The sequence below is a fragment of the Rhodamnia argentea genome, chromosome 3, assembly GCF_020921035.1.
Source record: "Rhodamnia argentea isolate NSW1041297 chromosome 3, ASM2092103v1, whole genome shotgun sequence".
NCBI lineage: Eukaryota > Viridiplantae > Streptophyta > Magnoliopsida > Myrtales > Myrtaceae > Rhodamnia > Rhodamnia argentea.
In genome coordinates this window covers 15,861,705-15,884,012 of record NC_063152.1, presented here as the reverse complement: position 1 = coordinate 15,884,012, position 22,308 = coordinate 15,861,705, and the positions used below count along the sequence as shown (strand labels likewise).

The window sequence follows — 22,308 nt, the reverse complement described above, 5'->3', positions numbered from 1 at the left end:
AGGACAAAATTTCTCCAAGTATCCATGGTTCGATCTCTCAACATAACAATACTAAGGCTTTGTTAAGGCCATTGGTGCGCAGTTGAAACTCGAAAGGCCATGCTATGACCTTAATTATGAAGTTTTCATCGTTGAAGCTCACGAATGTTAGAGGTGTGCGTGAGCACATCATGAAGATGAGGACATAGTGGCTTAGCTAAAGAATCTTGAGGTGGATATACCGAATCCTTCCTGTGTACTATATCCCGAATACTCTTCCCCAACAATAGCACCTTTTAAGATCTCTTATAACATACATAAGGACAAGTGATTAATTAATGAACTCATGACCATGTGTTTCAAGAGGAATATAGGCTACTTATGGAATCGAGATAGTGTTCATTTGACAACACAAGGAAAATTTAAGAGGCAAGGCAGTAGAAGGGAAAGGGTAAAATACCTCCCAAAGACATTAAAAAGAATCCAAATGGTTTTCAGTCGATTGGATTGTCGAAATTTAAGACTTGGCTCAAAAAAAGGTAAACTAACCTCATATGTTTGTTATGAATCTAATATAGCTGATGTAGTCCAACACTTGGCGATTGATTCGGATCTACAATCCACATTTCGAATTCCTTGCACGATTTTCAAAGCCACAAGAACCGGTGGGTGAACAATGCATCTATTCGGAAACAAGATGCGTTCGTATGTGGAAGCTATTAGGACATGTAGATTAGTTCTCAATAGTGGCTTTGTTTTAAATTTGGAAAGGACATTTTATGTACCAAGTTTCTCTAGAAATTTGATTTTTATTTCAAGACTATTACCAATTGGTTACTCCTTTAACTTTTCAAACTCGACATTCGTTGTCATATAAATCAAATTGTTGGGGATGGTATTCCGTTTGATGGTCTTTTCGAATTAATTTACAAGACAATACCTTTTATAACGCGATGCATGTTCACGACAATCTGGCATGAAACAATGTTTGTGAATGAAGATTCTTCTATGTTGTGGCACCGGAGATTGAGACATATCCTCATAGATAGAATTAAGCGATTAGTAAATGATGGAATACTCGGTACTTTGGATTTTATTGATCATGATACTTGCATGGACTTCATAAAGGAAAAGCATACCAACAAGTCAAAGAAATGTGCTAAGAGGAGCTCGGAAATATTAGAAATCATACATACAGACATCTACTGTCCGAATATGGACTTACATGGTCAAAAATATTTCATCAACTTTATAGATGATTACTCGCGTTTCATGTATCTCTACTTGCTTCATAATAAGCATGAAACCTTAGATGCCTTTAAGATATTTAAAGCCGAAGTAGAAAACAATGCGGTAAGCAAATTAAGATTATGAGATCGATAGATGTGAGAATATTATGGAAGATACATAAGATGGACAAGCACCTAGTCCATTTGTGAAGTTTCTTCAAGAGCATGGGATAGTTGCCCAACACACCATGCCTAGGTCTCCACCAAAACGGTGTAGCAAAAGAAGAAATCGAACTTTATTGGACATGGTGCAGTATGCTAGCGGTTCCAAACTTCCTAAGTCCTTGTGGACTAAAGCTCTTAAAACAAGACATACATATTGAACCGAGTTCGACTAAGGCTTGTCCCAAAGACGCCTTTGAGTTATTCAACGGTTGGAAACCGAGTTTGCGATATTACGCAATTGGAATGCCCGTCTAAAGTAAGAGTTTACAATCCATAGGAAAGAAGTTAGACCCAAGGACTATAAGTGGGTATTTTATTGGATATGTCGAAAAGTCCAAGGCATACAGATATTACTGTCCATCTCATACCACTAGATTCGTGGAATCAAGAAACGCAAAGTTTCTTGAAAATGACTTGATTAGTGGGAGTGATCGATTAGACGACCTTATTCTCGAGAAAGATCATTCAGATGCTCAACCTTCCACATCAAGTACTAGATTGCTTGTTGTTCATAGCGCTCCTCCATCCCAACCGACTGTTGAACATCCAATTATTGAGACTCCACAACCTGCTGATATTGATCCAATAGATCTAGTTGCTCAGCAATTATCAGAAACTATTGAACAACCAGTTGAACAACATGTTTCCAAGGAGAACGTTGATGCAACATTAAGAAGATCTACTAGAATAAAGAAATCAGCAATTTCTAGTGATTACGTTGTGTATTTGCAAGAATCGATCAATGTAGGAATTGAGAATGATCTTGAAACGTTTTCACAAGCTATGAGTTGTGATAAATTCGATTTGTGGTACAATGCTATGAAGGAAGAGATGACTTCTATGGCATCTAATGCGGTTTGGGATTTGGTTGAGTTGCCCAATGGTAAGAAGGCCATTGGTTGTAAATGGGTCTTTAAAACTAATGACACATTTGGCAATATTGAGAGATATAAAGCCAAACTTGTTACCAAGGGATTCACTCAAAAAGAAGGAATTGATTACACGGACACTTTTTCTTCGGTATCTAAGAAAGATTCTCTTCGTATCATTTTGGCATTGGTTGCCCATTTTGACATAGAATTGCATCAAATGGATGTGAAAACGACATTCCTTAACGGAGAGCTAGAGGAAGAGGTTTACATGAAACAACCAAAAGGATTCTCCTTTAGTAATGGTGAGCATTTGGTGTGCAAACTCAAGAAATCCATATATGGCTTAAAACAAGCATCCCGGCAATGGTACTTAAGGTTTCATGATGTCATCTCTTCATTCGGTTTTGTAGAGAATGTTATGGATCAATGTATATACCAGAAGGTTAGTGGGAGCAAAATTTGTTTCCTTATACTGTATGTGGATGATATTTTATTTGTAACCAATGATAACGGGTTGCTACATTAGGTGAAACAATTTCTCTTTACGAGTTTTGATATGAAGGATATAGGTGAGGCATCTTATGTCATTAGCATTAAGATTCATAGGGATAGAACTCGAGGCGTTTTGGGACTGTATCAAGAAACCTATATTAATAAAGTCTTAGAGAGATTTCGGATGAAAGATTGTTCACTGAGTATAGCACCTATTGTGAAGGGTGATAGGTTTGATTTGAACCAATGCCCGAGGAATAATTTAGAAAGGGAACAAATGAAAGATATTCCATATGCTTCATTATCGGAAGCTTAATGTATGCTCAGGTTTGCACTTGACCGACATTGCATTCACTGTGAGAATGTTGAAAGATATCGAGTAATCGGTATTGACCACTAGAGAGCAAAGAAGGTGATGAGGTACCTTCAAGGTACAAAGGTTACATGCTTATGTATAGATGGATAAAACGGAGGGAGTTGGTTATTCGAATTCGGACTTTGTTGGTTGCGTTGATTCTCGAAAATCAACATCTAGATACATTTTTATGTTTCTTTGGCGGAGCCGTATCATGGAGAAGTGCGCAGACCTTAGTTGTTACTTCCACTGTGGAGGCGAGTTCAATTCTTGTTTGAGACCACCTCGCATGGTGTGTGGTTGAAGAGTTTCATTTTAGGGCTTAGAGTTGTTGATTCCATTGCTAGGCCATTAAGATTATTTTGTGACAATTCAACTTAGTTTTCATGGCTAAAAATCACAAGAGTGGTAGTCGAAGCAAGCACATCGACATTAAGTATTTAGCCAAAGAGAACGTGTTAAGGAAAAGAAGTGGTCATAGAACACATTAGCACTGAATTGATGTTAGCTGATCCTTTAACTAAAGGCATGCCACCAATGAGATACAAGGACCATGTGGTTATGATGGGAATAAGTCCAATCATGTAATTTTCATTCGTATGGACGAATTTGTGAAACTCTTGTTTATTTATGATGTTTTTCTCAATTTTAGTATACACGTTCATTTATTATGAAAAAATTTGCCATCTCTGATTTGGAATAAACATAAGGTTTATTCATTAAGTAGACCTAGAATAAACATAGGGTTTATTCATTAAGTTATGTCATCACATATGGGCTGATTTAGATGAGATGAGGTGCACTGTGATACATGAAAGATACTACTCATTCGAAGATGACATATCGCCATGATTCATGTGCCTTGTCTTCAGCGTGAAGTTTTTGTGAGTTCAATTCAATATTTCGTTTGATGAAATGTTAGGATCAAGTGGGAGAATGTTATAATATTTTATAAATGTTGTGATCCCACATTTGATTATTTCATTAACATTTATTGATCGCATTAACTTGAGTGATAACCGTTCTCGCCTAAGAGTCACGATGCCCAAAGATTACGATAACGCCTTGATGGACACGTTATTCAAGGATGCGAAAAAGAATTTAAAAGGGTCATCTAAGGCAAATCATCTATCATCGGTTTTCATTTTAACGCACATACAGAACGTACATTTCTATAGAAAACACACACCATCGCTTAGAGAAGGCAATTGGCTAGAAGCACCCATCGCCGATCGTTCATCGCCCACAATTTCGATTTGTCAATCGTCTTCATCAATGGCTGGAGGTAAGTAAAGATTCCTTACGTTTTCGCATTCGGTTCTGATTATACGTGATTTTTTTTTACAACGTATATTTGGGACATTCAGTCTTTAGATTTTCTTACATTAAAGATTCGAAAAAAAAAATGTGGGTAGTTTTGGTAATAAGACTATGATTGTCACAACTCCTCCCTAGTCCCACATTGCCTAAGAGGAGGTCTTGGGAAGGCCTTATAAGCCTTGAGGTGCCCTTAGACTTGCAAGAAGCCTTTTGGAGTGTTCTATGGGCACGCTGGAGAACAAAACGTGAGCATCCAAAGCGGATAATATCTTGCAAAGTGGCGCAGCAGCGTGGGACCTAGGCCGTTACGGTTGGTATACTTTCGACCGCGTGTGGAGCCACAAGCGCCGGCAGTGCTAGAGGGCACAGCGGGGACGCTGTGCCTTGAGGAGGAAGTTTGTCACAACTCCTCCCTAGTCCCACATTACCTAGGAGGAGGTCTTGGGAAGGCCTTATAAGCCTTGGGTGCCCTTAGACTTGCAAGAGGCCTTTCCGAGCGTTGAGGGCCGGAGGAACAAAACCGTGAGACTGTGTGTTCAAAGTGGATAATATCTTGCAAAGTGACCAACGGAAGCACATGGGGCCTAGGCCGTACATTGATTGTCTTGAAACTGAAACGCGTTTTATTCGTACTATTCAAAATTCTTATCCCCACTTAATTAAGTAGGATACTTGTGACGAAATACATGATATAAAAAGCACAAGTGTCTTAACCCACCAAAAAAAAAAAATAATATTAAAATGGCAGCGTAGGAAATTAAGGGGTTGCCAATATATCATGTCGCAAACAAAATAATTTGTATAAAAAGTTAAATTTTGAGTTCTCTTCCTAAGATAGTAAAGATTGTATTCTATTCATAATCTCACTCACCAGGAAAAAAAACCGCCTAACGTTGATGGACTGGCCCAATTGACGATAAACAAAAGGGGAAAATTGCAGCGGTGGTGTCCATATAGCAAGGGTAGGAGAGTAATTTTAGCCGTAGACCTTTTTTTAATGTATACAAACACGATAGTTCACGTACTAATTGGCATAAGATTTCTTCGTGCAAAATTGAAATTGTTACCTTTAGGTTTTTTATGATTGGATATGTTTCTATGAAAAACAAATTCCTCAGGAGTTCTAAATTTTTAGTATGAAATGCAATCTAATCATAAATCATCCAGTTCATAATATCTAGCGCAAAAAATTAATTACACAAGGGTCCTAAATCCGCCATTAATTTAAGAGATACAATGGTGGTGTATGCTCTATTTTTCCTCCGTTTAAAATGTGATGAAGTTTAATGGGTATTGGTACTGTAATTGGCTCGAGGGTGAACCAAAAAAAAAAAAAAGACTTTAGGATTTGGTTGCATCACTTGAAGTTTACTACTGGCAACAAAAAGACTTATCACTTAACTGTCTTCCATACAAAATTTTCGAACTTCTAATATTATTTTTTCTATTTATATTATGAAAAAGTACAAACGCAAATACTAGTTGTGAGATTTCTTTGATGGCAGTTTGGTCTTTTCATTTCTAAGGGGTCAAGTTTGTCATTTAAAAAATTAGTGGGGCAAAAGTCTACAAAAGAGACAATATATGCAGCATGACAAAATCCATAGAAGATAATATGAATTATACAAATTTAAGAACCATTCAAATAAAGGATGCTCTGTCCCTGGATCCAGTTCAAATGTTCCTATGCTAGTCAAATTTAATCGGGTTTTATTAGGACTAAATCAGAAGCTTGCGCAGCTACGATCATGACGATGTGTCAGCTATTGTTACCTCCACGGTCGAAATGGTGCTAGCATTAGGTGGCGCGAGGACCTGTGGATGGTGTGGCCACGACCGTGCAGTGATTTGGGTGCTACGAAACAGTTGTGGACTCTATCAAATAGGAATTGCTAAGCATTGGGAGGGACAAGGGAGACTTGTTGACATTAGTTGGGTCTGTTCATTTCGAGAAAATAGGCACTTAGTAGTCTTTGATTGTCTTTATCATCATCAAAATAATATAGAGAATTTTCCCAACAACTATGTACTCGGGATGTAATTCTAACATGTAACAGTAGACTTTCAGGCACAACAAGTCTATTCTTTTATCGTTTTTGGTTTTTGCTACAAAAGATATTTTGATACAAATGAACTCTAAAATCACGAGTTACTATTTGCAACGTGTCGAAGATGCGGGTCAACAACTCATTTACTTAATTTTATGAGCTATGACTATGTTGTGCTAATGTGAGTGTACAAATTGTAGCATTGAATATGGGCGAGTGTATAGTTAGGGAGAGATATGGTGAATGACCCGTTCTCAGGTGTATAGTCTCCCAGCGGTCCGACCAAAAAAAAAAGTCTCCCAACGGCAAATGTGACGGACCCATTAGCGACCACAACCACAATCACCACGTCGTTGGTTGTGTGTTTATCAATCACCTCGAGCTTTGTTCAGGAAAGTTTTTTTTTTTTTTTTTTGGGTTGGTGTTGAGGAAATTTTTTTCAGGAAAGTTGAGAGAGTGGGTAATTGATGAATACACTACGACTTTGTCTCAAAGGATAGAGATTTTCGCTCCATTATCATGAATAATACACCATCTTTGCTTGAAATGGTTTGTGCCCTTGTGGTCCAGTTGACCAAGTTTGGTTGCCTTCTTCAATTTTCCACTTATAGCAGCAGATTTTATATATGTGAATCTTTATGCGTCCGTAATCATGGCATATCATATATACTTGATTTTACATCTCATCATTCCATAGCTGATTCACATATGCTGGTAGTAATTATCGTACCTAACTGACCATTTTTTGTTATTATGACATCTCATAATTGACATCCAAAAGTTGGAATCTTATGTTCTCAAAAGCAAGTGGGTTCTCAAATCAAATGGAAGACATTCAAGGGAAAAAGATATGAGCCCTCAATTTATGATAAAGGAAAATATTTTTCATGAAAATCGTTTTTCTAGTTTCCATTTGTTTGGGGGTTTAAGGAAAGTGGTTTCCTTCTTGCTAGACGGGGAAGTTGTTTTCTCAAAATCTAAACTTATCGTTTTTAGCTCATAGAAAACGTCTTCCACAGATCGATTAGCTTTTTTCCTTCAAACAAATGGACCCTAAGTTGTAATACATGCTGCCAAACTTCCATGAAGAAAGCACGAAGGAAAAACATATGAGCCCTCAATTCAGAACTCTCATTACAAACATGTAAGAACATAATCAGTATTGGCAATACCCGATGCGCCCATCTTACCTTCAATACTTTGATTTGGGAAATGCTACCACATAAAGCTGCTTGAATATCAAAGATATGCTCAGAGATTGCTGCAGGACAACTCCATTTTCGTCCGTCAATCTCGTCGTGGAAACTCAAAACCTGAAACACATGTCGCTTGAACTGGATATTCGTCTCCAAGAACACCATGAGGATGTATCTGCCTGATTCCCTTTCACATTTTTAACAGGTGGCATCAACAAGCTTCTAAGCTGAGTAATTTCTCCAAACAAATATATTGTCAGCTTTTGCTTCGACGGCCCATGTACACGAGTATAGGATCCGGTTAGTTTTTTAACCCAAGCAATCCATGAAGAGCCTGACTTCATCAACGCATACCACATTGGACTGTGCACCGTATTGTGCCAGATAATTTACCTTTTTCAATAAAAAAAACTAAAAATGAATTTTATTTTCAAATAGTATAAACAAAATTTCATTTAAACACTCGAAATATTTCTTATAGTTATGACATTCTAGTAAACGTAACATGAAAATTATAACACTCTAGTAATCGATTGAAAATTATTATATTAAAGTCAGCACTATATGAAAGATATGACATTTATAATACATTTTGCGTGGTGCTTTTTCCAATCTTCCTTTGACTTTGACACTCCTTATTTTAAATATTTGATAGTATTATTCCTTGTGTGATACATTACTTAAATTACAATTCAACAAAAGTGATCACTTTATTTTATTTGATCAACTCTTTTATTTTGTTTCTTCTTTTTTCCTTGCGGATCCCACTTTCCTTCTTATTGCTGCTCACGCCTATGACCTTCTGAGCTCTGACAACATTATTGTCGTCTCTCTATTTTCTCTCTTACTGGTTATCATCTTCTTTCCACAACTTCCTACTTCTCAAGTCGCAGGACATTGAGAAGGTGAATATTAATGACGCCAACCCCAACTTCCTTCACAATTTTAGTGGCATCGGCATTGGGCTCACCGTTAACCTTTCCAAGGAGCCCCTTTTCTCAGCCGCACACAATTTCTTCTTGTACTATGGAAGGTAACATTGAGAAGCATAGCTTCTTTCTCTCTCTCTCTCTTTTTTTATATATTTTTCTCTAGTCTTCTTGCATGTGACTGCAAAAAAAAGGCGTCTCCAAGTCGAAGGCAATTGCGAGTCGTTTGCTTTTCTTAGATTTTCTCTATTTGTTTGGTATTTAGATTTTGGTGTGAGATTTGGCTCACGTAATTTTGCTACAGTAACGTACTCTGGCCAATGTGCATGTTTGGCTGGTTGATATGTCCAATGAACAAAAGCTTCAGGAGCTGCATTTATCTATGAGCTACATCTCAAATGGTGCGGTTCTGTTCAGATATCTTTAGGACTAATAAAGGAACCATTTTTGAGTTCGTGTCAAAGCATTTTAAAGCATATGAATCTGTAAGGGCTAAGAACAGCGGACAGAACCTTGATCTTCCAAGTGGGATGCTTTCAAGGTTTGCCAGTGTATGTTTATCTTGTCTTTGTAAATTCAATCTTTATTAGTGCGAATGCGAGCCAACTGTGGGATTTTATAGGATTGTAAAGTTGAAATTCATTAGAGCAATACAACATTCTGGATCAAGAAAAATGTTGAAAGAAATTTATTGAACATGAGACGAGCACGAGAATTGCCTGTAATTGAAAATAAGAGCTTTAAGAAAAGAAAGAAAGTGAGACCCACAAAAGGGAAAAAAAGAAACAAAATAACACAAAGTTGACCGAAAAAAATGGGATCACTTTTGTAAAATTATAATGAGAATGGTGGGCCACATAATGGGTAATATAGTCAAAATATTAAAATAAAGTCAAAACCAATGAGGAGTGAAAAAAGTGCCACCCTACATTTATTTCCTTGCAAATTGCCTTCGTGTAATGATTGACATTGCTCTGAAGCTGGAACTTCCTCCATACATCTTCTTCTTTGTGAAGCCTCCCCACAGTTGCTTGGGGCTTTTCGAGGTTACGGCATAATTCGGGGAAGTGTCTTGGCAAGTGCTAGCATTTAGCGTCCTCCCAATCGACGAGTCATTTTATCTTGCATAGTCAAATTCAATTAGCTGCGAAGGCAAAGCTGGCATGTATACATTGTTATCACGGTACTCAGAGTGAGTTCCACAACATTCGTAATGTGAAGTCGGGATTGTGAGGGAAAAAACTTATCAAATGAGTAGGTCGGGTCGGGTCGGATCGGATTTGGGTCGATTCATAAATGGTCTGATATTTAATCAAATCTAATTTCTTTCTTATAAATTTCCTAAAAAATGACATTGCTAAAATATTTTGGAGGTTTTTTTTTAATTTAAGAAATTCAAAAAATAACTCATTTTTTACTGAAACTTAATGCAGCCCATTTATGACGCACACCATCAAATGTGTTACACAATATGGGTTGTAGATCCATTTTGTCACGTCTATGTGAGAATGACAAGACACAGTTGCTATTACAAAGTTGCTATTGTCATTATTTTTGTTCTCCATTGTGATATTTAGAAAGGAGAAAGGAAATGAATGAAATTAACGAATGGTCTTAGAGACAATGACCGTTTGAACTTAATATGTGAGTGAATGTCGAAGATGAAGAAAAATGAGAGATGGCGTTGATCGATTACTGATTATTGATCGCTAGCGGCCGAATAATCACTTATATAGACTTATAAATTATTGCCCAGTGATCAGCTGTTAAGCCGAATGGGTCACTGGATCGGTGACTTGCTTACTCAACAAAGAATGATGCACATTGCTATATAGTGCCAACTCAATTTAAGATGGATTAATTTATTAATCTTAAAAATGGTTTTTATTTTTTTCCCCTTCCATCCTCTTCCATGGTCGACGATCGTCAACATTGTACAATGCTATTGCTACCGCTTGTTAATGCTATGAGGCCAACACCGATGGCAATTTGTTGTCGTGCACCACACTAGGCCTTGCGACTATCTCTCTCGCTATACCCGACCCCCGTGACCTTCACTTGAGGCTGCCGCCTCGAGTCCGAGGTCTAGGAACCTCTTGATTCAAGGTTTGGGGACCTCGGTTCTAAGATTTACGCCTCAGCTAGCCACAGAGAGAGAGACGACGAACAATGAGTTTGAAGTTGGTGGTGGTGGTCGCTTGGGTGGTTGGCGGTGGTGGAGATGTAGTATGTTCGTGGTTGGAAGTGGTAGTCACGTTGGCTTATATGGCTGTTAAAGGGTGGCTGCGGTAAAGGTTGTGGCGGTGTGATGGTTGGTTGCGGCCCTTTACACAATCTCCGGTCAACTTAATTTATCGAAACCAAATTATAGCGGGGTAACAACTAGAGGAAGTTGAGTATCAAAGCCAAAAGTTAAAAAAAGAAAAAGAAAATTAAGACACTTAAAAAAGTTCGACTTCAACTTGGATTTTCTTACAAGAAATCCAAAGATGATAACTTGTAATGTTCCACGGATTCAGTTGTGATACTTACTGAACAAATTCCTCTTACACCTACGATCATGGATTCGGATTGGAATTCATTCTTCAGCCCACAATCCAAAAATTGATTATCATCTTTTTACGACCGGTGACTGGGAAGCTGCTATAATTCGATCCACTTGCAACATTACAACCATCCCCTCATTTAAAAAATTTATTCTATGAATCTATTTTATCACGGATGATTGAAGTCGTACACATTAGATAAGGTGGATGTCATGCAAGCTCCATCTTTTCAACAATCGAAATTTAGTGGATTTGAGTTTAGACAAGTGGGTCTATGACCATTGAATTCTCAAAATGACTGATTGTATGCATTACGAAGTAGCGGTATAGTTATCTATCTGGAAAATTATTGAGCCAACTTAGTGCATCAACTACATTAATTTGATCCGCTAAAAATAGTTAACTCCATACAAATCTCTTCAACTTCTACAATTCAGATGTAGTTTACTAAATATATTTTTCAATTAATAACTTCGTAGTGGTTAGGTGCACACAACTGCCTCAACGTCGGTTTTGGTAGCCACTTCTCACCAGCTGCCCAAGTTTACCAACTATTTTGTCCATGATCCCCCACATTTCGTCAGCGACATATATCTCTAAAATTTACGTCAAGTGGCAATACAATGAGAGCTTAAAATTAAACGAACTCCTAAGCCATGATGGTCCATTCAACCAAACTGCTCCATCATAATATTTCTCTTTCAAATGTCCATACCACTTGATATTGAATAATTAAATGGGTGGTTGATGACATGATGCTTTGGAAGCGTCCAACATTTTCTCACAAAAACAAAATAATTGTGGATGAGCTGTTGCTGACTCATTTTCATCTAACAAATTGGATAAAACAGCATATCCATTTATAAAATATCCACATCTGTCACTTTATGTTTGTCTCCCTCATATTCCTAGCCATTAGTCTAATTTCACGTAAATATTCACATGTCTCCTGCACACATTCATTCCCTTCTTCATGGCTTGGTTCATGCGAAACCTACACAGAACTCTCCAAATGCTTCTTTAAACGTGCGAGTTATGCAACTCATGACAGTCCCGTAGTCTCCGCACACCTTAAGAACAGAAAGCTGGATGAAGCTTGGGAGGTTTTGGACAAAATTCAATTCCCAGATGTTCGTTCGATCACAAAGATCATCATGGGTTGCCTGCAAAATGGCCGCCTTGAGAGATTATCCAACACATTTTGGTAGTGGAATATATATCTAAACCATAAGTAAAGTCGCTCTATCACAGATGTAGAGATGGTTAGGTGCACCGCATGATCGTCCATTCAACGATTCTGCTTCATAACAATATTTTTCTTTAGAGGAAAGTAAAAAATTCATGGCCCATGATATTGAATAATTAGTTGGGTGGCTGATCCAATGGTGCTTTGAAAGCATCTCTCGTTTTCTCACAAAAAGAAAAAGAAAAAAACTATTGTGGATGAACTGCCGCTGACTCATTTATCTAATAAATTGGTTAAACAACTTATCCATTTTTCACAATATCAGTTCATGTCACTTTATGTAAGTCTGATTCATCTTCTTACCCATTACGTTTCTATGATTGAGAACGACAACTTTAAATATAAATGGCAGTAAAAACCACAGATTTTCAACAATTTTTATCCCAATAATTTTTTCTTTGACCAATTTCTATATGCATTCACAATACTTTTCTTCTTTGGAAATCAACTTCCGAAAGATTTATGCGATAAAGAAAATGGAAACAATTTACAGATCACGTATAGAGACAATTCTAATGAGACTCTTTCTTAAACATTAGAGGGAATTTCCTCATATCATATATTTTCAATATACACAAAGTCTAAAACTTCACAAGACTTGCACACCAATTTGTTCGCTCTATAATATGCAAACTGGGAAAAGACAACGATTCTTTTTATAAGACTGCAAATCACTCACAAACATCAATATATGAAAGAAAAAATCCAAAGCAAAGAGTATGACAACTATAATAGATAAGGAAGATGTTTCAATGATCTCTGAGAAATTTTATATGATGGTAAACTTTCTATATCTTGATAAGAAGAATTTAGTGTTATTTGAAGTTTTGAAATGTAATTTCCACATTGTAATTTTTCAATACATAATCTAGACAATTTTGAATTATGAAATAGAATGTCTATATGTGGAAATTAAGAAGTGAATTTGCCTAAGTTATCCTTCAAATATTTTCTGTTCTAAATAATTACTACAATGATTTGCTCAAGACTAGTGCAGCATTAACATTTTTTTGTTAATTTCAAGAAAGAACCGAAATTAATCCTTCAATTCCTGCACATAGCACAGACTTCTTAGGTAACATAAAATGATGTTGCGGTTCAAAGACCGAGTTTATGAAAGGAAGCTGCTAGCCCGATAGTCAGACAAGATCGTCGTTATTTCTGACAGTAAATCCGCATACTATCACCGCGTGTTTTATATAATGCACTCATTAATTGAAAATTCATAAAGCGCTCATTAATTGAAAAATCATAAAGCACTCATTAATTGAAAAATCGTAGGATCAGAAATAACCGACAATACTGTTAGGAAAGCATTTCTCTTTATGTAAAGACTTTATGCCCGGGGAATGAAGTGGGCAATGGTAATGTCATGGTCATGTGGCCCGTAAAGACGGAGGAACAAACAGAAAAGTTGGGTTCTTTAAATAGAACAAAAATTTAAAAACTCTGCCATTAAGCATGAAGACGTTAGTTTTCTTTTGCTTTTTGGTAGGCCGGCAGCTAAGTGCCCATTATGAGTTTATAATTCTATTTTACGTTCATATTTTACTATATGTATCATACCCTAAGTTCATAGTTGTATTATAAAGAATGATCGGCTGTCCTATAAAGAACAAAGCCTTTAATGAAAACCAACCATTCATAAAAATTTAGCATCACATAAATAATTCATAAGGTAAAACTTGTATTCACAAAACTTAAAAAACATCACGGCTTAGTAAGGGATAATTATCACTATTTCAGTGACATCAAGTCACGAATAATGCCATTGTTCAACTAAGTATCGACTGTGCAACAGGAAAGTCATATCAAAGGATATAAAAAAACCCCGTGGTCACACTACGCTAGATGACAAAATTTAGAATCCATATATATGTACTTCCATAGCCCAAGTTATAATATTTCTCAAGCATATTGTCATAAAAGCCATTAACCTACCGCGTGCAAATTGCTATAAGTCTAGACTACCAGCTTACAAGTCAAAGGTCTAGATTTAATTGATCCATGGGGCTCATAGGATGTATTATAGGCCTCTGATGTCACTCCCCGAACCCAGCAGACACACGAACATCCCACTAGGCCGTTTGACTTTCTTTAATCTCCCAAGATCCCTCGGCCATCAAATTCGAGCTTAATGTAAAAGAAATGCACATGCGGAAACGAATACAAAACTCCTTTCAATATAAACAGAGATGACTTAGGACGAAGGATGATACTTCTCTTAGTATTCACCAAACTGGTTGCATAGTCAAAGCAGACAATATAAAATTATCAATTTCTTAAGGCTACAAAAGGTTACATCCGAATAGAGCTTAATATCTAAGTGCTTCCAAAGATGGCTTCCGATGTCACTCCATGGCAATCACATGATCCATCACTTGAGATCTGAAAATGTTAATCCCACGACGGGGTGAGAATAAATCTCAGTAAGCCAGTCCCTAATCCTAAGTTAGGGAACTAGGGCCTCCAGACATGTCCTAGGTGAGCAATTCCCAACAATTCTTCCTTCAATCAAAAATTCTAAAAATAAATTCCAGAATATTTCATTCTTTCTCCAAAAATTACCACACCTTCACAAATATTCCACGTTACTCCCATATCGGCGTTCCATGCCTCAAACTGTCATAAAAAATATTCCATGTACTCCGGAGCCCATGTTTAACACATTAGGGCATACTATAAATATTTCCCATGGATCCAGAGCCCGCGTTTAACGCATCGGGCTATCATATAAAATTTCACGTTGGTCCAAAGCCCATGTTAAATGCATCAGGCTATATTATAAATATTCCACGTGGATCCAAAGCCCGTGTTTAACGCATTAGGCTATCATATAAAATTCCACGTTGATCCAGAGCCCGCGTTAAACACATCAGGCTGTCATATAAAATTCCACGTTAGTCTAGAGCCCGCGTTTAACGCATCGGTGTCGCGACCTAAAAAAAAAACAACGGGTTTCCAATTTTAGGTTAATGGATTACCGGATTAATTAATTAAATTAATTAACCTAGTTCGAGCTCTCCTAAGCTCTACCAAATCGCAACTTATGGTTTACGTGATTATCTTGCAAAAGATTTTTTTCATTTTTTGGAGCCGCCACTAATCATTTTTGGTAGGTTGATTAGAAACCTAAATAAAATAGCATGAGAACTATTTTATTCATGCGAACCAGAGATTAAGAGTCCGGGGACTTGGTTACATTAATTTTTTTTTAATTAATGCCCTTTCGGTACCATTTTCATGAAAATAATCAGTTTGACAAATTTGATGAATTCTACTTGAAGATCAAAGATGCAATGTTTGGGGTTTTTCTTCTTATGACCCTTTTTTTTTAGTTTTTGTGCATTTTCAAAATAAAGAAATTACATGAAATTGGGATTAAATAGGTTTAAGACTACTCCCCAGTTTGAGCTCTCGCATCAAACTTATGCTTCGGGCTTGTTTTGACATTGGACCGGTTCGGTGGCTTGTTAGACCAAGAAGTCTCGTGGTCCTATCTCTCCTTTATGCTTCTTTTCTCGTTTTGCTATAATTCCATGAGGCTCTGCAAATTAAGAAAAGACTAAACTAAGTGCAATTAATTTGAACCAAGCTAGAGAAAATAAGAGGACTTAGCTTTAGTGGAGGAAATTACTTTGGCAAATTAATCATCATGACGGATGCAATCTAGGCGTTGATCTTCTCTCCGTTTTTGCTTTCCTTATATTCTGGTACCATTGATATCTCATCGTTGATATGCAACTGTTATTTAACATAAAACGTAGAGAAATCAATATAGAAAATCTGGGCTAATTTGTATCAGAACTTAGAAGAAATTAGGAAATCACTTAGCTTTCTTTTGCTATAACGAGCTTGAACGATGGGGAAGAATTTGTGGCTTGTGTTGATCGGTGCAGAAATTTGCAATGGTAGCATTGGACTTCAAAATTCTCATACTCTCTCAAAACTCTCTTCAAATTTTCTCTCTAGAACTCTTCTCAAGAGCTCTCTACATTCTCTATCACCAAAATTCTCCTCCCCAATTCTCAAGAACTCTCCCTCTTTTATAGCCAAATTTCTCCATCCTCTTTTCATCATCTTCCCCTCTCCATCTTCTCTTTTTCATATTCTTTTCACCATCTTCCTTTCTCTATCCTCTCTTCTCTATCTCCTCTTCATCATCTTCTCTTCTCTATCTTCTCTTCATCACCTTCCCTTCATCATCTTCCCTTCTTCACCTTCTCTTCATCACCTTCTCTTAATCATCTTCCATTCTCCATATCCCATTCTCTTGGAATTTGCAATACAATCCTCGAGAAAATATTTCTTTCAAGTCCAAATATTCTTGCTGCATTTTTCACCCCATGTCTAGTTCGGATGCCTGTTAAATTAAGCTCAAATGTTCTGCCTGTCTAATTATATGCCAATGCAATGCATGCTAACAAATAAATATGTGAGATAATTTTTGTTTAGAACTAAAATTAGTTCTAATTTTTATGCAAAGATTAGTCAAAATTTAGGTGTCAACAATCGGGCTATTATATAACTGGACAGACCCGCGTAATAATGCCTCGGGTCACAGTAACCTGCGTAATAACGCCTTAGGTTGATATCCCACGTTTAACGCCTCAGGATAATATAATAAGAATAACCCCGCGTTTAACGCCTCAGGGTAAAATAACAATGACAGAGCCCACGTCATAACGCCTCAAGCAATTTATGATCTTACAAAATACGAACACCACGTCATAACGCTTCAAGGTAAAATTCCATATTTCCTCTCGATTATTCCACTTAAGACCATATAACAACAATAATTCCTCGATCGCTCGTCCGATACCACACGATCACTTAAATCCTTCTGATCGATCAGTCTTCGCCACGTGATCTTGCTAAATTTCCTGATTAGCAGATTGAGACCATCCGGTCTCACCAATTTTTCTCCAAATAAAGATCGCGACCACACGATTTTTCTAATTTTCCTCAACTACTCAATCGAGACCACTCGATTTAATTATACTGAATAAATATTCGATCGGAACCACGTGATTCACTCACGTTAGAGAATTAATAAATCGGCACCACCCGATTAGGTCACACAAGACCAATGGGCAATCGGGCCACACGATTAATTTTTGTAACCACAAAAATTAATCTACGCCACACAATATTAATTATATCTATGTAGCATCTAATAATTACCGTACGATTAGAATTTCACTAACGTACATTTAATATGTACCATAAAAATAAACTATAGTAACGTAGCGATTAATCCGAGCAATCCGATTAAAATATCCCCACATGCGGTAAATCTCCACCACCCAATTAATCTACATTAAGTAGGAATTAATCTCGGCTGTTCGATCAAACTTCCTAAACAAGATTCAATATGAGCCATCGGATTAAAGCATGAAAGGCAAGATTAAATCCTAGCTATCCATTATCAATCATGCATTTCACTATTCACTCAAGAACACATTTCTCTCTCCTCTCTTCATCAAATTTTCGGCCAAGGCATGATATTGAGCAAAACCAACTAATTTTTCATCCAAATCTACTCAACCTAATGTCCATTAGCAACCTAGGTTCCTAATCTAAGGTTAGGAACCAACTTACCATAACTCTAACAAATTTTCCAGCGAAAAAGTCGCGAGAAATTTTGATTCCAACTAGCGGCTCCGGCGACTCCTCTTGATCGGCTTTGATCCACAAAGATCCGGCGGTTCCAAGTAACTCACGGTGGTGGCTAAACTCCAGCGGTTCAAGGCGAAACCGATGGAAGCTTGAAGAATTTTCGGTGAGGGAGGGCAACAATGGAGGTTTCGGCCAAGAGAGAGAAAAATGAGGTAGAGAGAGAGAGTGGGTTCTTGAATTAATGAAGAAGAAGGCCAAAGAAATAACTAATAAAGGTTAGGATAATTTTTGGGAGAGATGTTTTGGGTCTTCAAAGTCAAAAAGGGCAAAAAGGTAATTTTCCCCACAAAGACTAGTCAATTTTCGACCAATGGGTGATTTGACCAAAATGTCCTTCACTCAAAGTGAAAAATTATGTATTCTCCAAGGGCAAATGGGTCTTTTCCCATTTCCAATTCAAATTTTATTTTTCCTGAACCCTTTTGGGCGAACCGCGAAGAATTCATACACTGCATGAGGAAACGTCCAAAATTTAATTATTTAAACCCCTGAAGGTCCGATGTCAAATTCTCAAGCTCGATTCGCGATCAACCTCGATCAATTGAAATTTCAGCGTACCTCAAACTAACGGGCGGCTTTTATGAGTTACGCGTATCGACCCATGATTAATATCACGTTTAAGAATTACTCAAGCTCTGGCGACCTTGGTTGTCACGTAATTGCGAGGGTCAATCATTAGTCTCGATGGACACGATTGTTAGAAAATGATTTAGGGACGTTCGGAACCCGTGCGAGGTCAAACGGAATCACCCGTGATTCAAGCGTAGGGTATTACCCAAATTGTTCCTTAACCGTTGTAGGATCGGCCTCTAATGGTTCCAAGTATTTCCTCGACAATTCTTATGGCTAATAGTCCATCCATGATCAAGTTTTTAGGCCAATGTACTTGATTTTTCCTAACTAGCCATTCCCCATTAGTTAATCTTTTCAAGAATGATCAAATCCGAGTGAGATTTAGCTAAAATACATCTATAAGATATTTCATTCATTCATAGCTTCAAAAGTAGGTCGGAATTCAGGATGTTACATCTAAGGTAGTTCTGATTATAAAAGGTATTAATAATGAAAGATGGTTACACCTATCATTTGCTCAAATTACGCATCAATTATATATCTTATTAGTATTGCATGAAAGTGTTTTATAAATATCATTTTTTTTAACGAATCATAAGAACAAAATATTCTATGATTTGGCTAAATGGTATCCCACAAAGACACAATCATGGCAAAGTGGATTGAGCAATTGACCCAATTGTTTGTAAGTTTTATAGTAGACGAGGTTAAAAAAGGGAATCGAACCACTTGTACCTACAACAAAGTAGGGGGGAATAACATCTAGTGTGAATTCAATAATAGACTGGAGCAGAAATTTGCATTTAACTTTTCTCGAACAACTTGCATTTTATGTTCGGATCAATAATTTTACGTGGTATATTTTATGCTAATTATGCTCCAAAAGTAGAAATTTTCAACGGGTACCAAACGAATTTCTGTTCGAAAAGCAGAAATTTTGTCTCATTATCAAATACCTTTCTCCGATCAGAAATCTATTTCTGGAGCGGAAGTACAAAAATTAACTTTTGCTAGAAGATAATTTTTAAAGCACAAGTGTTACTATGCGCCCCCTTAAACATCGCGTTTTTCTAAAGTTCTACAATTATTGATAGATGTATTTTATTTTTTTTGGCTGATACACTTGATTGCGCAGAAAGACCGAAGGACAGTCCGAATAGTTTTACAATTATTAATAGATCACTCGATTAGGATATTTCTAGTAATTATATGTCTCTTGAGTGGGTCATGTTGTAGATTATTTTAAAGCAAGGATAGAACAACTTCTCACTTCTCAAAGGTTGGGGATGAAATTTCGTGGAAGCCAGAAAAGTTGTTTTTTATCCACCCGTGACCTACTTGTGTCGGCCACGGAGAAGTTTGCGTCGCTGTTGACAGTCTGCATAATGCGGTGGTACGCGGTCTTCGGTGCAAAATGTCAATGTGTTCACACCTTCAGATGTCTCGGTCCATCCTTAAACCCATTTTCCAAAGTACTAAACAAAATTACGCATCTCTGTCCTCTAGGATAAGAATAAATCTATAGGAAGATCAAGCGGTGAACGAGCCGCTTTGAAAACACTGTCTGAAATCTTAAGCTCACAGTCAGTTTCTGATTGTCGAACTCCATCATACCAATGGCTTTTTCATCGAAATCCACAAGGACTTACGATGTCTTCTTGAGTTTCAAAGGGGAGGTACGTAATAACTTCGTCGGTCATCTTTACAACTCATTAGTCCAGAATGGAATACACACTTTTCGAGATAACGAGGAATTGAGGAAGGGGGAGAATATATTGATGCTCTTGAAGGCCATCAAAGAATCATGCATCGCAATCATCGTTTTCTCTGAGAATTACGCTTCCTCACGGTGGTGCTTGGAAGAGTTGTCCAAGATTATGGAGTGCAATGAGCAAGGAGACCTCACCGTTCGGCCAGTGTTTTATAAAGTAGACCCAAAAGAAGTGAGAGGGGGGAGAGCAAGTTATGCACGAGGCTTGGCTAAGCATGAGTCTAACCATGCAAAGAATTCGGAGAAAATGAAGAGATGGAAGAAAGCTCTTTCAGACGCTGGTAACTTGGTTGGGTGGACGCTGAATGATGGGTAAGTAGAGGGATTTCCATATTTTGTATTGAAACTAAACTTTACAAGGATGGATACTGTTTATAAAAATAACCGTAAAAGTTAGTAATTTCATATAAGAGTTAGGAAAAACAAATGAAATTTGGCAAAAGCTTAGAAACGTTTATAACTTAAAGAAAGAGAACTTGCTTGGTAACTCAAATAAGAACTGATAACCCAAAATTAATTAACTTAATTGAAGAAAAGTTGGTAATTCACTCTAATTAAGATTGTTAATTTCTGAAATAAGGTAGTAAGTAACTTAAATGAGAGCTAGTAACCCAATAGGAAAAATTGGTAAAAATTAAAAAAGATAAGTAAACGTTAACAAGTAGCCCAAGTGAGAGTTGGTAATCCAAAATTAATAGGTAATTACACAATCTGACAAAATTCTGCATGTCATTCTAATTACGTCGGTAATTTCATAAAAAAGTGGATTCGATGTCATAAGTTATGTAAATCAAATTTGGTAAGTTTGTAAAAAATTTGTAATTTTCAAATTACAAAAAAAGTCCGTGAATTCATAAAATTGTTGATAAGTTACTAACAAGTTATATGAAAGGATAAGTCACCGATCTTTTTCTGTTTTGCCGACAGTTTTATAACACAGTTTTATAACACGTTCCGATACTATTTGAAATTCACTGGCATGGAAAAAACGAAAAAAAAAAACTATATAGGGCATGGAACGATAGAATTCTGCCTTTGGCTCTTGCTAAGCTCTGTTTCATTCGGGTAAGCTCTGTAGCTCTTTCTTTGGGATCCTTGTTGCCCTTCTCAAAGTGTGATAAAAGTTTATTTATTTATTATTTATGAACTATTTGAGGCCTTAACGTTTCATTTTGGGCAATTGAGTTCTATAGATTTTCGATTTTGGTCAACCAAGTCCTACACTTGTTACAAATGGCATTTTGAGTTCGACAAATCAAATGTGGCTATTGATGGCCGGTTCAACGGAACCGCCGGTACCGGTTCAGGAACCGGCGGTTCCGGTTCTGAGGAGGTGGGAACCGAACCGGCCCTTGAAGTGCCGGTTCGGTTCGGGTTTGGAACCGCCGGTTCCGGTTCCGGTTCAGAACCGCCGGTTCCCTAGGCCCAATAACTATTTTTCGTGGGCCTTCTCTCTCTCTCTTTTTTTAAAAACCGGGTCGGAACCGTGGGCCCGGTCAACGGGCCGGTTCCGGGCCGGTCAACGGGCCGGTTCCGGGCCCCGGTTCAATATTGGCACTCTCTAAATGTGGCTACCCATAGAACAGACTTGTTTGTCAAATGGACAAAATGTTAATTAGTGTTATTGCCCTTACCCCATTTGTTTGGAAGGAATAAGAAAGTTCGCAATGTTTCATACAAGATTAATTAGCGTGTGCAGGCCATTTAAAACAACAACATTGTGCTTTCGAGGAATCTAATAGTTTCGGAATCAAAATCTTAACCACCGTTCAAAGTCCTAAATGGCTATTTTTGACTAAACTTAGAAATAAATCACATCCGACAGTCAAAAAGAAGAACAAGTGAATC

General features: G+C 37.2%; 1 protein-coding gene and 1 long non-coding RNA gene across 2 annotated transcripts in view; both read left to right on the top strand.

Annotated features, from left to right (window-relative positions):
- The window catches only part of LOC115732668 (disease resistance protein RUN1-like), a 525,447-nt gene that overhangs the window by 114,042 nt on the left and 389,097 nt on the right, over window positions 1–22,308 (top strand). The gene's annotated exons all lie outside the window — the stretch shown is intronic.
- On the top strand, window positions 4,103–22,292 carry LOC125314490. Its single transcript, XR_007197960.1, has 3 exons — window positions 4,103–4,112; window positions 9,400–9,402; window positions 22,047–22,292. It is a non-coding gene; the product is annotated as an uncharacterized LOC125314490 (long non-coding RNA).